Genomic DNA, 16542 nt, shown 5'->3' with positions numbered 1-16542 from the left:
GCACAGATAGTTGGAGATTTTTTCATTTTTAGGACCAAAATGTTAAATGATAATACTTCTTCTCCCAAAGCCAAATTCTAGTCAATCTGTACAATTTCAGAGCCTTGTCAATTTCTTTACATTCAAGAAACAGTGCATGATTGTCAATGATGTGTCCACTTCTTGAACATAGGTCAAAAGAAACTGCAGTAAGCCTATTTCATGTAAGTTGAAGCTGCATTTGATAACATAACAAACAACATAACAGTTCCCACCACTAAAAAATAAATACTGCTGCAATATAAACAAAACCACAAAAGGACATTCAAAGTTTTTATATTGGAGAAAAAGCTAATTCACCTAGAACCAAAAGTAAAAAATTAAAATGAATAAGGCAAACACCTGTTTATCTTGGTGTATAAAACATGGTAAAAGCTGCAATATTATACATATCTACATTCTTCAGCCATCAGAGGTGATTGTCGCGACCCCTCGCCGGCAAGGGAAACACGACACAGGATTCTTCTTTCAACAGTTTATTCAGGCCTTGAGTCATGTATCATCTTCTAGCGCCCGCCGCCGGACACACCCAAGCACAGCTTAATAAAGCCCCCCGCATCCCAATCCCAAGCCGCCACGTGGATCTCTCTCATAGGGTGGTAAGGGATTGCGCGCCAACTCTCCATAAAAGGAGTTGTTTATCACAGGCCACAGTGGAAGCCGCGCCATCTTCTAATGGCGGCCACAGTCTATAAGAATGGCTTACCACAGGTGATAACTGTCAAGAAGGGGAAAAGTTCGCCAACACAACAAAATGTCCGCTAGCACAAAGTGTATAATGAGACCCCATAAGAGAATTTGATTCTATGCATTTGTCTTCCTTTTTTGGTGGAACAATGTCCATTTGGCCATGATTGTCCATGAAGTCTGGATGTCCATATGTGACATAGAGTTTCCTCTACAGGATCCAACAGGCATTAAGAGTATACATACAATTTAACACTTGTTCCGTCCTCTCTCAAGTGCTTCCTCATGAATTCCAGCCAAACCTCAGTGATACAGAATTACTTTACACATCTATTGGCCATCCTGGACTAAACTTGGGCATTTACGCATTGCCATCCTTCCATAATCTCTTGTTCGGAAACACAAACAGAATCTTCTTAGTCTAACTAACTTTAAAAGTTTGTCTAAAACATGTATCTAGAATCAGTGTATCCTATTTGGCTTTTACTGTTAAGGGAACAGAAAACAAATTCAAAAGATAACAATTGGTGCACAAATGAACAATGGTGGGTTAGGGACTTTCAAAGATTGTAAAATTACTATTAAAAGTTACTACTATGTAATAAAGCAGTAGTACCAATTGCATGAGAACTTAGAGTGAGATACAGTTTCATGAAAAAACAAAAACTGGAAGTTGTTTGTGCATATGTGTGTGTTGGATAGTGGAAACACCTGAACTTTATCTATTACAACCTGAGGTGTAAGCTTTGTTTCATCTGACCAAACAATACCCAAGAATTTCACCAATAAGCACTTTGTCAGGGAGTATAGTCCATCCTCTTCCTTATAGTCAAAAGTGTGTGAGTTGACTCTGTGAACACTGAAAAATAATTAGATGTGGTCATTTTATATATATTTTTATCAGTGGAGTTTGGTACAAGGTATGTTACCATACCATGACACAAGATGGAATGATGGAGATGTCCTTGAGGTAACACCATAGTTGACCTTCACACATGAAGGCAAAGGGGTCTTAACTTTCCAGACTTCAACAGTGATAAAGAAGGCATAGCAAGATCTAATATACACTGATATGTTTTCAATTGAGTACTTAGCTCTTTCAGAATAGTGGCTATATTGGGAACTACTGCATGAAGTGGCAGAAGCAAATTATTCAATACCCTGCATTCCGCTATCATGCACCAAGTTCTATCTGGCTTTCTTATTGGCCAGATTTAAAAGGATTGTAGTCTGGGTGCATTATGTTTACTTTAGTCAGTTCACATATGGTCTCTAATATCTCTTGATGGCCACTGGGGAATCAATATTGGTTAGTGGCAATGATTCAGTGGGCTATAGGCAATCAACAGGGGGTTGCTTAGCATGTTTTCTTAATAATTGTTTTAGAGTTTATACATGATGGATCTCCTGGCAACCCAAAAGAACTCCTCTATGGTAGTCCGTGGTCATTTACCACTAAATAAATCAACACTTATCATATATTCAGGAATGGGAGCACCAGGAAGGAGGAGGGTGACAGGCATCCAAGCTACAGGGTCAATGTTACAGTTCAGACTCTTACTATGTCCCCCACACTCCATATCCACCAATAGCAGTTAACTTACCTGTAGATTTGTCAGGATCACCATATACCTGTAACAATGTACACTCAGCTCCTGTGTCCACCAATGCTGTGACTCTTTGAACTTTTTTTGAAGACTCATGTATTGCCAGTTCTATATATGGCCTCTGGTTCAGAGACAGGGCTCTGATCCCTGAACCTTGACCTCTCCCCTAGTTGTCCCACACCCCAAAGCTCAAAGACTCCTCAGGGGAGCCATGGGCTCTGCTTTCCATACACTTCCTAGTATGAGAGGCTTTTCTTTGTCTTTTTTTGGAGTAGGAGTCCATTTTACCTTTCTGACTGCAGGCCCTCCCTGGTTTCTTTTTGAGAAGTAATGGCAGAAACTTCTTGTTCTTTGGCAGTTGCTTCTAAAACTGTACCAGGGGCTTTAGTTTTCTATTTTCCTTTCATTCACTCCTGATGCTATTAAATCCACACCAATCTACTCATAGAAGACTCAGTGTTCCCACTCTTGGCTGGGTTTTACAGACTCTTTTTCTGTTGCTATCTTTGTGTCTCCACTGTGTCCACTGTCAGTTGTGCTATTTCCTGGAGGGGTGGCCCTGCTAATGGGGATAATATTAGTACCATGTGTAACACTGCATGCTTCATTCCAGCAGTAAAGTCACACTGTCTGCTCCTGGGAAAGACTGCTCCTAAGCAGCATGTTTCAATTCCAGGCAACACCAATAGCTCTGTGGTTCTTCCATGGAGGTTCAGGTGCCTCTGGGTAGAGGACTAGCTCCTGAATTTGGTCACATTACTAGCAGCCAAGGTAGTAATGACCCCACACTTTAATCAGTGGCAGTAACATAAAGCCCACTCCTGGGCTCTCCCTGGCCATCCTAGGCCCTCTCCTCTCTTTCTCTTCCCCCAGCCCTACAGAGGCTCTGGCCCACTGGAGCCTGGTGCACCAGGCTGTTGGGGATGTAAATCAAGTCAAGATAGTGCCTGGCAGTTTGCCAGTAGGAGTCGTTTGTGAAGCAATGCCAGTGAGCCACTAAGATAGTGAGGATTTCCTTATTGGCTGACTGCTGTATCTAGATGATGTTAATTGAGTCAAGCTGTGTGTAATCAGTTATGTATATATACCTCTGCTGTCCCTCATTAAAGCGGCTCCTGCTACCTTGGGTGCCTGCTACCTTGAATTTCCGCTCAGTTCCTGCTGAGTTTCCTGGCAATAAAGCAGTTCCTATTTCAACCTTCAAGTTGCTTGTCACCTCCTGGTTATTGTGCCCAGACGGACTGCGGCACCAGGCCCAGGGCAAGAGGGCAGGCCAAGGATACCAGGTTGCAGAACCAGAACCAACAGTGGTTGGTCTTTAATATGATTTTAGGAAAGTCCATTTCTAATATTCTTATGCTATTCATTATGCCACTGCTTTTGCCCGTAAACCCAATATCTGACAGTCCCTGTGATGTTTAACAGTAGTTAAGGCTTCAATCAAGATATTCTCCCCTGCAGTTTGCTTTCTTTCTTTTTTTTAAAATACTTTTTTAGTTGTCAGTGGACTTTATTTTATCCATATGTGGTGATGAGAATTGAACCCAGTGCCTCACACACACCAGCCAAGTGCTCTAACACTGAGCCACAACCCCAGCCCAAGTTTGCTTTCTTGACCAGGTCGATTGACTCACCTTATAGTAGTAACTAAATTGAATTAGCATATACTCCATATCACAAGGTCTGTGTTGAAAAATAATTCATGTTAATTAAATATGTTAATACTTTGTTATATTTCCTTCTTACTTGGTAATATATAGATACCCTGAATAATTTTTAGATAATTGTTTCTGTTAAGTTCTGAATATTTGTAAATCATGAAATTGTAGTCTTTTTCAACACTTATTTCAGAGAACTATTTAAAAGCACTTTGCTATAGATAGTGAATAGTAAAATATTGAAAAGCATATTAACATATAAGAAAATTTAATATCAAATATATCCCCCAAAATTTTCAATTTTCTTAGCACTTTAGCATAGTTGTTAGGATAATTTGACCTGGAGACCTAGTTCTTAAGAAGCTATCAAAGACAAGGGAGCATTTTTTTTTTTTTGGTACTTGGGATTGCATAGGGGTGCTAGCACACTGGGGTTGAAACCAGGGTATCCTTAACTGTGGAGCCATATCTCCATCTCTTTTTATTTTTTATTTTGAGACAGTTTCTAAATTGCTAAGGCTTTTGCTAAGTTGCAAGACTGGTTTTGAACTTGTGATCCTCCTGCCTCAACCTCCCCAGTTGCTGGGATTATAAATGTGCACTACCACCCCAGGCATGAGCACTTTTATTTAGAAACAGTATACTAAATCATGGGCTTATGAAATAAAATTTTGAAATGTTGAAGGTACTTAACATGTTTGGTTTTGATTCCAAATTGTTTTTTTTTTTGTGATTGGTTTCATTATATAAAAGGATATTAAAAATTGACTCCTGCATTAATTTTCTAGGGCAGCCATAATAAAATGCCATAAACAGCATGGTTTAAATAATAGACTTTTTTAATTAATTAGTTTTAATTTTTACACAAATAGAACACAACTTTTTTATTTATCTGGTTGTACCTGTTGTAGAAACACAACATTTGTGCAATCATACACATACATGTGAAATAATGTCCATCTCATTCTATCATCTCCCCACATACACCCTCTTCCATCCCCTCCCTCCCCTCTTCTCAATCCAAAGTTCACAATTTCTCCCCGCACACACACACCATGGATCAGCATCCACTTATCAGAGAAAACATTCAGCCTTTGGTTTTATGGTATTGGCTTACTTTGCTTAGCATGATATTCTCCAACTCCATTCATTTACTCCAAAATGCTATGATTTTATTCTTTAAGGCTGAGTAATATGCCTTTGTGTTTTTGATTTGCATTTCTGTAATTGGTAGAGATGTTGAACATTTTTTTCATACATTTGTTGATCAATTGTGTATCTTCATCTGTGAAGTGTCTGAAGTGTCTTGAAGTGTCTGCTCATTTCCTTAGCCCTTTTATTAATTTTTTTTTTTTTTTGGTGTTAAGATTTTGAGCTCTTTATATTTCCTGGAGATTAGTGCTGTAACTGATGTGAGTGTGGTAAAAATTTGCTCCCATTCTGTAGGCTCCCTCTTCACTTCGTTAATTGTTTCTTTTGCTGAGAAGAAGCTTTTTAGTTTAAATCTATCCAATTTATTGATTCTTGATTTCATTTCTTGCACTTTAGGTGTCTTGTAAAGGAAGTCAGATCCTAAGCCATATGATGAAGACTTTGGCCTGCTTTTTCTTCTATTATGTGCAGAGTCTCTGGCCTAATTCCTATGTCCTTAACCCACTTTGAGTTGATTTTTGTGCAGGGTGAAAGATAGAGGTTCAATTTTGTTTTATTGCATATGGATTTCCAGTTTCCCCAGCACCATTTGGCTATATTTGATCCAATATATGTTTTTAGCACCTTTGTCTAGTATGAGATAACTGTTATGTATGTGGGTTTGTCTCCATGTGCTCTGTTTGGTACCATTGGTCTACATATCTATTTTGGTACCAATACCATTACTACAGCTTACATGTTCTGTACTTACTGTAGCTCTGTAGATAGTTTAAAGTCTGGTATTGTGATGCCTCCTGCTTACTCTTCTTGCTAAGAATTGCTTTGGCTATTCTGGGTCTCTTAATTTACCAAATGAATTTCATGATTGCTTTTTCTATTTCTATGAGAAATGTCATTGGGATTTTGATTGGAATTGCATGAAATCTGTATAAAACTTTTGGTAATATGATCATTTTGACAATATTAATTCTGCCTATCCAAAACCAAGACAGATCTCATCTTCTAAAGTTTTGTTTCATTCCTTTCTTTAGTGTCCTGTAGTTTTCATTGTAGAGGTTTTTTGCCTCTTTTATTAGGTTGATCCCCAAATATTTTATTTTATTTTTTGTTTTTGGAGGCTAATTTAAATGGGATGGTTTTCCTAATTTCTCTTTCAGAAGATTTGTCTGTGATGTACAGAAATGCTTTTGATTTATGGGTGTTGATTTTATCTCCTGCTACTTTGTTGAATTTATTTATTAGTTCTAAAAGTTTCCTGGTGGAATCTTTTGGATTCTCTAAGTATAAAATCATGTCTTCAGCAAATAGTGATAGTTAAAGTTCTTCTTTTTTATTCATATTCCTTTAATTTCTTTCCTCTGTCTAATTGCTCTGGCTAGAGTTTCAAGGACTATGTTGAAGAGAAGTGGTGAAAGAGGGAATACCTGTCTTGTTCCAGGTTTTAGGGGGAATGCTTTCAATTTTTCTTCATTAAGAATGATATTGGTATCTGGCTTAGCATAGATGGCTTTTACAAAACAAAAGACATTTATTTTTTCCCAGTTCTGGAGACAGGAAGTCCAAGGTCAAGGTGTCAACAGGATTAGTTCTCCAGAGGCCTCTCTCCTTGGCAAGCAGGTGGTACCTTCTCAGTGGGTTCTCAACCTAGATGTACTTTTTTTATATTTATTTATTTTTATTTCTTACATACATGGCAATAGTGGAATGCATTACATTCATAATTATCCATTCACAGCAAAATTTTTTGTAACTCTGTATATAAAGTATGTTCACACCAAATTATGCCATTATATATGAGCTCTCTTATTGATTTTTTTTTGCATTACAATTCTTAATATACTTTTATACCACAATTTATCATATCTCTGTTTGTATATATACCACATTTGGTATATTGACACCAAATTCACATCTTCATACATGTATTGATGATTGCCATTCTGACAAAAGTAAGATGAAATCTTAGTCTAGTTTTGATTTGTGTTTCTCTAATTGCTAGAGATGATGAACACTTTTTCATATGTTTGTTGATCCATTATATTTCTTCTTCTGTGAAGTGTCTGTTCAGTTTCTTAGCCCATTTTTGGTATTGGGTTATTGTGTGTGTGTGTGTGTGTGTGTGTTAAGTTTTTTGAGTTCTTTATATATCCTAGAGATTAATGTTTACTGGAGGTACATGTGGTAAAGATTTTCTCCCAATCTGTAGGCTGTCTGCTTGCATTATTGATTTTTTCCTTTGCTGAGAAGAAACTTTTTAATTTGAATCCATCCCATTTATTGATTATTTTTATATATATTTTCAATTGCTAATGGACTTTTATTTTATTTATTTGTATATAGTGCTAAGAATTGAACCCAGTACCTCATGCATACTAGGCGAGTGCTCTGCGATGGAGCCACAATCTCAGCCCCCATTTATTGATTCTTGATTTTATTTCTTGCACTTTGGGAGTCTTTTTTTCATTCTTCATACTTATTTAAATTCTACAGCCCTTGGATCAAGTACTGGGGTTATAAAGTTCAATATCTGTGTGTTCATCACCTAGCTGCCAGCGGGGTGTAGTAGGTGTTAGCTTCTGGTCTCCCAGTACAGGTTGGGTAGAATGGGGAGTGCTCATGAGTCATGTAATTCTGTAGTGGGGGGTGATGCAGAGTTCTAAATTGGAAGTCCACTGGTTGGGGTTTAGTCTTGAGTGAATTTTGGAACTTTGTTGGTGGGTATTGATCCATACCTCTTATTGCTGGGGAGCTGCCAATCTCTGCTCTACATCTGGATGTTTGGGGCCTTCAGTAAAATCCACTTTTAAGGAATACAAACTAATCCTCCACAGGTTTCACCTTCAGTGCTATAAATGTGAATCACCAGGTAGCAACTCTGGAGTGTAGACACTCCTGTGTGGGCACTGTAGGTGTCTTCCTAATAACTCCTATGGGACATCAACAACAAAGGTTTTCATTGTTCCTGTTTTAATCCCTCTGTTGCAGGCATACACTGAAGGTCAGAATATGCAACTGCTGGCTACTTCTTTTATTCATTCCTGCTTTGTCTCTGCTCACTGCTGTGCAGCATTTATAGATAGTTCCCAGGCTGGACCTATAGTCATTTCTGGGCCAGCAATCTCAGATCCTGCTGAACTATCTTCTCTGGGGTCCTGGGAAACTGATTGTTTTCAATGAACCACTTTCCCCACAGACAATTTGTTCATTAAATTTAGCCTCCTGTTCTAACACACAGGTTCCCCCAAGACAAACAACATTTTTTCAAACATTTAGTTTATTTATTTTTGTTGTTATTTGCCATTCCATCTTCTCAATGCCACTGGTTACCCCTCCTCTCTGTGGCTACAACTATTTAAATTAAGAACTTAAAAAAAATCACCCAAGCTGGTGCATTTCTAATGCATATTTTTTACATTCTGTTCAAAGTTTCTGACATTCTGTGTCTCTACAATACCTTTTACCGTGAAGTACTGAGTTTCAGTGAATTCCCTTTGTTACCCACCTCAGTGGGGAGCAGTCTTCCCACATTGTAAGCCTGGCGCCCAGGAATTGCTATCAGGTGCAACCTTCTCTAATCTGCCACCTTCTTTTCTAATTTTATCAATTTATAAAACATCTTTTATGTTCTTCAATTATATTTTGAAGTTTCTTATATTTATCTTCAATTTAATTTCTCTTTGTTGTTACATATTCATTTGTGGGTCTACGCCCTCAAATTTTTCTTTTATATGTTTACTTTTACCAGTATTCTAAACAAAGAAATCATTGATTATATACCTAAGATTTTCTCCCTCTCAGGGTGTGGTTAATTTTCAGTGTATATAAACTATCTAGACAATTAGATTTTTTATCTTATGGAGTTAGCCAAGTCTTAATTCAACATGAAAAATAACAGACAGCATAATAAAAAAAATACTAATTCTTGCAGAGAAATTCAGATATTTAAATTAAGAACTTAAAAAACAAAAGGTGGTTGATTAACAGAATAATGCTGTTTGATTTTTAAAACTGCATTTACTTAAATAACATATTTATTCAAAATGGCCAATGAATACCTTCTGTGTGACAAACTTTGATCTGAGAACTTGTTCCATTTAATGGCCTTTTAACAGCCTTTAGCACAAAAGAAATCAGTTTCCATATGCTAAATCTACCTGCCTGATACTAATTTTATCCCTAAAATGATCAATAATTACTGTTTCCTAGAGGGGTATTGTGAAGGGCAGAGTGTGACATCTCTCTTTTCTCTGCTCTTGTCCTTCTCTTTACCTCTCCTACAAAGGCATTTGATACCATCATATGGTTCATTTAGCACACCCCAGGCCTTCTGTGCTCCATCAATATCTCACAATACCAAATCTCCATTCTCCCTGATTTCCTCCTTCCCTACTTTTTCATGCCTTAAAATTGGATTGGTGATTGATGATTGAGTGGTTGGTTGTTGAGCAATTCTGTATTATAACTTTCCTATATTTTCATTTGGGAAGCAGGAATGTATGTGGAAGTCTTTATGGAAGAACCTTTTCAATTTTTTTTAAAAAAGTACTTTAAATGCTGGCAAAATGCATAAGGTTTACCATTCCACTGTTTGCATGTGCACAGTCCAGTGGTATTAAGTACAGTCACATTGTTGGGCAACTACCCATCTGTGCAAAGCTTTTTACTTTGAAAAACTGAAACTCTATGCTATACTGTTCTGTTCCAACACAGCATCATTCCATCCTACTTTGCATTCTTATCATATATTAGAATAGAATTTGTAACTAGTTTTGCAGACTTTCTAGAATAGCTCTGTGTCAGTTTCTGTTAGTTGGACAGAGAAGGCTGATGGAAGGTGACGGAGAGGAAGGGGTGTGTGAACTCAATAATATTTGGGCCTGGATATCATTTTTTTTAAATTATAATTATTAATACTTATTAATTGTATAAATTTCAAGGAGTTTCATTGTAACACTTCCATACATGAATATATTATGCTTTGATCCTGTTCCCTTCTCCATTGTTTAACTCTCCATTACACTGGACCATGACACCTTCCACGAGTCCCCTTCATCTTCTGATAGTCACTTTTCTACTTTTAGATGATCTTTTTCTTTTTTTTTTCATATGACAGAAAACATGTGATGCTTGTCTTTCTGCATCTGGACCTGAAATTTTTACTTAGATTTGTATTTGAGAAGATAGTCACAGGTTGGCTCTGATTTCAAGAGCTCTTTTATCTGAATCTGTGGAAAAAGAGCTCTAAGAAACATGATATTTCCCACAGTAGTGAAATAGGTAGCCACCTATTTGTGTTTTTTGCTTCATTTAACAAATTTGAATTGTGCACCGAGTAAATGTCAAATACTGCTCTACATGTAGGTACAGTACTGAAAAACACAGAGACACTCAGTAACAACTTGACCTCTTATTACTTCATATAATTCTTTCATGACATTACCATGATCATAGGTTGACCCACAATTGATACCTGTGCTTATAACAGCCTTATTAAAATGCCCATATTAATATTTTCTGGGCTACAGAGACATCCTGGGATACTCTACTAAAGCATTTACACGTCAGGTAGAATCCTAAAAATAAAGAAGACCTTAGAGGTTATCATAGCTGTGCCTTAAATTTACAAGGGCCACCTGAAGACAGATATGTGCTTATAAGTAAAGTCATGGATGAGAACAGAGCTGAATTCTGGAAGAAGTCCAGGAAATTATTCTCCACAGTTTAGTCCCTGCCCACCAGGGGGTGCAACTCCCTAACACTAGCTCACTTCCTGTGTGAATTTTAGGTTTAGGTTCATCATTTCACTAAGACTTCACCATTCTTCATATTAAGAATCAAGAACATTATTTAGTTGACTCACTAAAGATGGACACTTCTCCAGCCTTAGTGACTGTGATACTCTTGATACTTGGTGAGTAAAATTTTTTTAAAATTTGGACTTTTTCTTCTGTTGTGCCAGAAAATTCTTTAATCATGAATTTATCTGAGAGTTTTATCACCAAGGTGATAGAATTGTATTTTCCCCTTAAGGAAGGACTCATGGAGATTCAGTGACCCAGACAGCAGGCCATGTGACCATGTCAGAAGGGGCTTTGCTGACTATAAACTGCACTTACTCAACTACAACCATAGTTTACCCTGTACTTTTCTGGTACGTTCAATACCCTGGAGAAGGTCTACAGCTCCTCCTGAAAGCTGTGAAGGCCAATGATAAGGTCAGCAACAAAGATTTTGAAGCCACATACAAGAAAGATGCATCCTCCTTCAACTTGGAGAAAGCTTCTGTCCAAGAGTCAGACTCAGCTGTGTACTACTGTGCTCTGGGTGACACAGTGGCAGAAACTGCAGGGGGAGCTGAGCACAAACTCTGAGCAGCACCCAGGGGTCTGGCTGTTGAGTGTCTATCTTGGGGATCCATTCTGCACAGTCTGTGATGTGTGCCACAGAGTTTCTTTGGTTGACACAAAATCAAACAAATATCTAGAGCAGAAGAACAAAGAATGGACATATTCCAACTCAGCTCTTCCTTAGTCACAGGGAAAACAGAAGCTGACAGTGTTAGTTCCTCACACAGGGCCAAAGTAATTTCAAGGTAAAACCACTCAAACAATGAAGAGGTCTCTTTTCTCATCCTTGCTGACAAAACCCAGACTGCACGTGTTGTTCCAGGTCACGCTGGTAGGCATTGCTATGGCTCATTATATTTTTTAGAGAGATAAATGTACAAGAGAAGGTGACATCTGCATAAGGTCTCCCTAACACAGAGTGGAAGGAGAGGTGATAGGAGAACTAGAAGCCATACCTCTGAATTATACAAGTGTTAACAGAATAAGAAGAGAAGAGAAGAAAGGAAGAGGAACAGACTTCACATGCAGCAACAGTGCAATGAGAGGAAAGGAACTTGCCTCGTGTAGGGGAAGGGCATTTTTTTTGGTCAATCATATGGTAGCCATAGGTTGATGTTCAAAAGAAAGAAAGGGAGGGAGAAAATGCACGATTAAAATATGACCCATGGTTAAATGATGAGTTTTCCCAAGACAGTTACATAGTATGGTTTGCTTTTCATGTGTGAGGCACTGGGTTCAATCCTCAGCACCACATAAAAATAAATAAAGTCATTGTGTTCATCTACAACTAGAGAAATATTTTAAAAAGAGAGAAAGAAAGAATATCTAAAGGACATAGACACTCAGAGTAGAAAAGAAGTTGATGGCAGTGGTGTCAACTGAGTCTTAGAGAATGAGAAATTCATGGAGAAATTTTCATCACAGTCCAAGTGAAGATGGAATATGTGTCTCATGTGAGAGCCAACAAGGAGCATTGCTTGTGTGCTGTGCTCTCAGGTTTAGGAGTCAGAAGCACCAGTTACCCTTAGACCACTGGAGAAGGTAGCGCTGTGTGTGTGTGTGTGTGTGTGTGTGTGTGTGTGTTTAGGATTATTTGAAAGGGAGAGGATGGAAAGAAAGGACCTAGTAAGAAAGTGTTCTAGTGACAGTTCCCCATGCTGTTTACCACTGCTTGCAGAGCAAGGAATGCTCACTTCCCAGACCCAACTGAAAATTGGAAATTACTTTTGTGAATTGGGAACATAAAAGTAAGATATTAAAAAATATTAAAAATAAGAACATGGTAGTCAATTCTCAATATAGGGAATTAACACAATGTTCAAGAAAAAGGACACACTCAGATTAGTATACAATGTTCCAAAATTGCTGCCCAGAATAGTTTCACTCTCCTATACCATTAGTAGTGGTAATTGAACAGAATATTTGTTTCCCCAAACCTGTGCATTTTCAAACTTTTTTGCCTTGGCTTATAAAATTTTCTTTTGTGTGTGTGTATATATATAATTTATTTAATTATAAATCAGATGGAGTTTCATTTAACATATTAAGTTATTTGCAGTTCTGCATATTGTACATTTAGATAGCTGCCAATTTTTTATATTGTCTCTGATCTTCACATCCATCTTTGTTCCACTCATCACATATTTACAAACCCTCACCCTTTTTTAAAACCTTTTTTTTGAGTAGTTTTAGGTCACAAAATTGAGAGGAGGTTACAGAGATTTCTTACATACCTAACCCCCAGCCCTCCCTGGCCACCCCCAGCCTTCTCCATGATCAACATCCTCCCACAGAGTGGTTCACTTGGTACCAGCAATGAGCTCCACTCCCACATCATTGTTACCCAAAGTCAGTGGTTTTCATCAGGGATCACCTTTGTGTTCTTATATCGTCTGGGTTTGGACAAATGCATAATGACACATATCTACCATTACAGAGTCATATAGAATACTCTCATTCATGTAGACTTCCTCTGTGCTCTACCTCTTCATTTAATTCCAAGCCCGAACCTTAGCTATCACTGTGGTTTGCCTTTTCCCAATTGTCATTTAATTAGAGTCACAATTATGTTGCTTTTTTTTCAGTTGTCTTCTTTCATTTAGTAACATGTATTTGTTTTCTCCGTGCCTTTCATAACTTGATAGCTCATTTCTTTTTAGTGCTGAATAATATTCAATTTTCTAGATATGTTTTAGTTTATGCTTGCATTCATCTTGACAGAGGCATATTGGTAGCTCCCAATCTGGGAAATTAAGAAAAAAGATGCAGTATACATAATGTGCAGGTTTTGGTGTGCACATATATTTTCAACTACTTTGGATAAACACCAAGGGGGTGGCAGGGGAGAATTGCTGGCTCACATGGAAAAAAGTACATAAGAAACTGTCTGTGGGAGACCAACCTTACACATGACTGGGTCACACTCCCCGGCTGGGTGCTGAGGTGCTCAGTCACAGACATGTGGCAGAGCTTTCCCCATCCTTCTTGGGTTCGAGGGTCAGTGTGTGTCTTCCTACAGCCCCATGGGTGGAGCTATGCTCACCTGTTCCTTTGTAATATAACCCTTTGCCCTGTTTAAGATAGAATCTTCCATGGAAGTGCCTTGTGTGTGTCCCCTTCTTTTACTGTGCCCTTGGGTGTAGCCTACCCAGGTGTCAGTCAACCTGCTGACAGTGGACATCATGAAGATAGACTCAGCTCCCTGAAGCCTGACCCCTTTTGTAGTTGAAAATATATTTTATTCTCCTCAATAAAAGGGGTCAGCGCGTGTGTGCTCTCTCTCTCTTTCAAAAGACCCTTAAGGTCAGAGGAGCCATCACAGCGACCCCAAAGAAAAAGGTATTTTGTCTCTTGTGTGGTTATATGTGCAGCCCAGTTAGCCCAGTTCAACTGGAGTGACCCCTGAGCCTTTTAGTAACGAACAGAAACCCGGCAACTGCCAGTCTTCCAAATACATATACTTTTGTATTTTAACCAGCATGAATTAGTTTCTATTGTTCAATTTCCACACTTGTATTTGGTGTTGTTATGTTCTGTATTCTATCCATTCCAATGGTATTTTAGTGGTATCTTATTGTTTTAATTTGCCTTTTCCTCATAACAAAACGATGGGTACAATCTCTTCATAAGCTTGTTTTCCATTTGTATGTATGCTTTGATAAAGTATTCAATAAGGCCTTTGGCCTATTGCAATGGGTTGTTTGCTTATTTTTGAATTTAGACTTGATTTGTACATTTTGAATAATAGATCTTTATCAGATGAGTCTTTTGCAATGTTTCTCCAGTCTATGACTTGTCTTCTCATTTTCTTAGCATTGCTTTTCACAGAACAGAAAATTTTAATTTTAATAAGATCCAGCTTATCAATTATTTCTTTCATGAATTTTGCATTTAGCTTTGTGTGTAGTAATGCATTGCCATATGCAAATGGCCTAGATTTCTTGTGTTGTCTTCTTGGAATTTTATAGTTTTCATTTTACTTCTAATGACCTACTGTTGTCTTATTAGAGGAGGATCCACCTCCTACCATGGTTGCATTGAAAATTAAGTTTCTAATACCAGGGCTTTGGGGATACATTCAAACTGTTGCCATATCACTGAGAAATCAACCATTTTCTTTGGGATACAATATCATTACCTATTAACATTTTATAATATTCTTATTGTGAAATGGAACATGCTTATAAAAGTATATTAAAGTTATAAACAATGCATATATATTACTTCATTACTTTTAAAATCTGTATACAGATTTAAGTCTGTCATGTATATATCAGTATCTACCTGTATAGAAATGTACACCCCTACCTATAGATTTGTCTTGAAAAACTTGTTAACAAAATTGTGGGGACTGTCAATTCCAACTTCTATAGGCAGGTCATTGGGCAGGAGACCCTGAAAAGAGTTGATTTTGCAGCTCAAATCTGAAGATTGTCTGGAGATGGAATTTCTTCTTCCTTGGGATAACTCAATGTTTTTTTTTTCTTAACACCTTCCCAACTGACAGATGTGGTCTACTCACAATATGGAGAGTAATTGGCTTTACTCAAAGTAAATGTTAATCTTATCTGAAAATAGACTAGTGTCACAAAATTTATTTGAGCATTGAGGTCTAGCCAAGTGGAACCATAAAGTCAACCATCAGACCCTCTTTGCCTCCAATTATTCTCTTGTCTTAGTGAGGATAATATAGCAGCTTTGTTTTTATTTTATATGATATTTTTTTTCATTGTTTTGCTTTTATCCTGTTTTAATCCTCTTTTTTTTCAGCTGTGACTGAAGGACCCAACCAGAATAATTTTAGAGGAGGAAATGCTTATTAGAGGGCTTGTGATTTCAGAGGTCTTAGTCCATAGCAGTTCAGCTGCATTCCTTGGGGCTCAAGGTGACATCATAGCAGGAGAGAGCAGAGAAGGGAAGCAGCTCACATCATGTCAGGAAGCAGAGAGACTCCACTTGCTAGATACAAATATATTCCCAAAGTCATGCCCTAATTCCCACCTCCTCCAGCCACACCCTACCACTTTAGTTACCACTCTGTTAATCCCTACAGGAGAATAAATCACTGATTGGGTTAAGATTCTCACAACCAAATTATTTCTCCTCTGAATCTTCTTGCATCTTCTCTCACATGAGCTTTGGGGGGATGCCTCACATCCAAACTTAATATAGTCTCTCTGTGCATTAAATCTCAACTGCAAAATAAACATCCCTACTTTAGACATTCATCTGTTCATTGATGAAATAGAAGAAACCGAGAATGAGTTTTCAAAGCTTCAATGCTTACCACTTACCAGCAGGTGTGCTCACATACTCCAACTTTCCTCTTGTTACAATGGCATTTTATGAGAGCAGGGCTTTGCTGACCCCTTAGCACATATCACCATACCTGATAAAACAGTATGCTCTTAAAAATAATTGCTGAATTAATAATGGTTAGTTAATATACTACTGTCACTACCAGAGCAAAATTTACCACTCATTCATTTAGTAAAATTTTTATTATGTATTATTTCTTGGCAGACTCTATTCTAGAAACTGAAGATGTAGTGG

The sequence above is a fragment of the Marmota marmota genome, unplaced genomic scaffold (assembly GCF_001458135.2).
Source record: "Marmota marmota marmota unplaced genomic scaffold, marMar, whole genome shotgun sequence".
Classification (NCBI taxonomy): domain Eukaryota; kingdom Metazoa; phylum Chordata; class Mammalia; order Rodentia; family Sciuridae; genus Marmota; species Marmota marmota.
The sequence above is the reverse complement of the archived record's forward strand: the minus strand, read 5'-3'. Positions refer to the sequence as shown.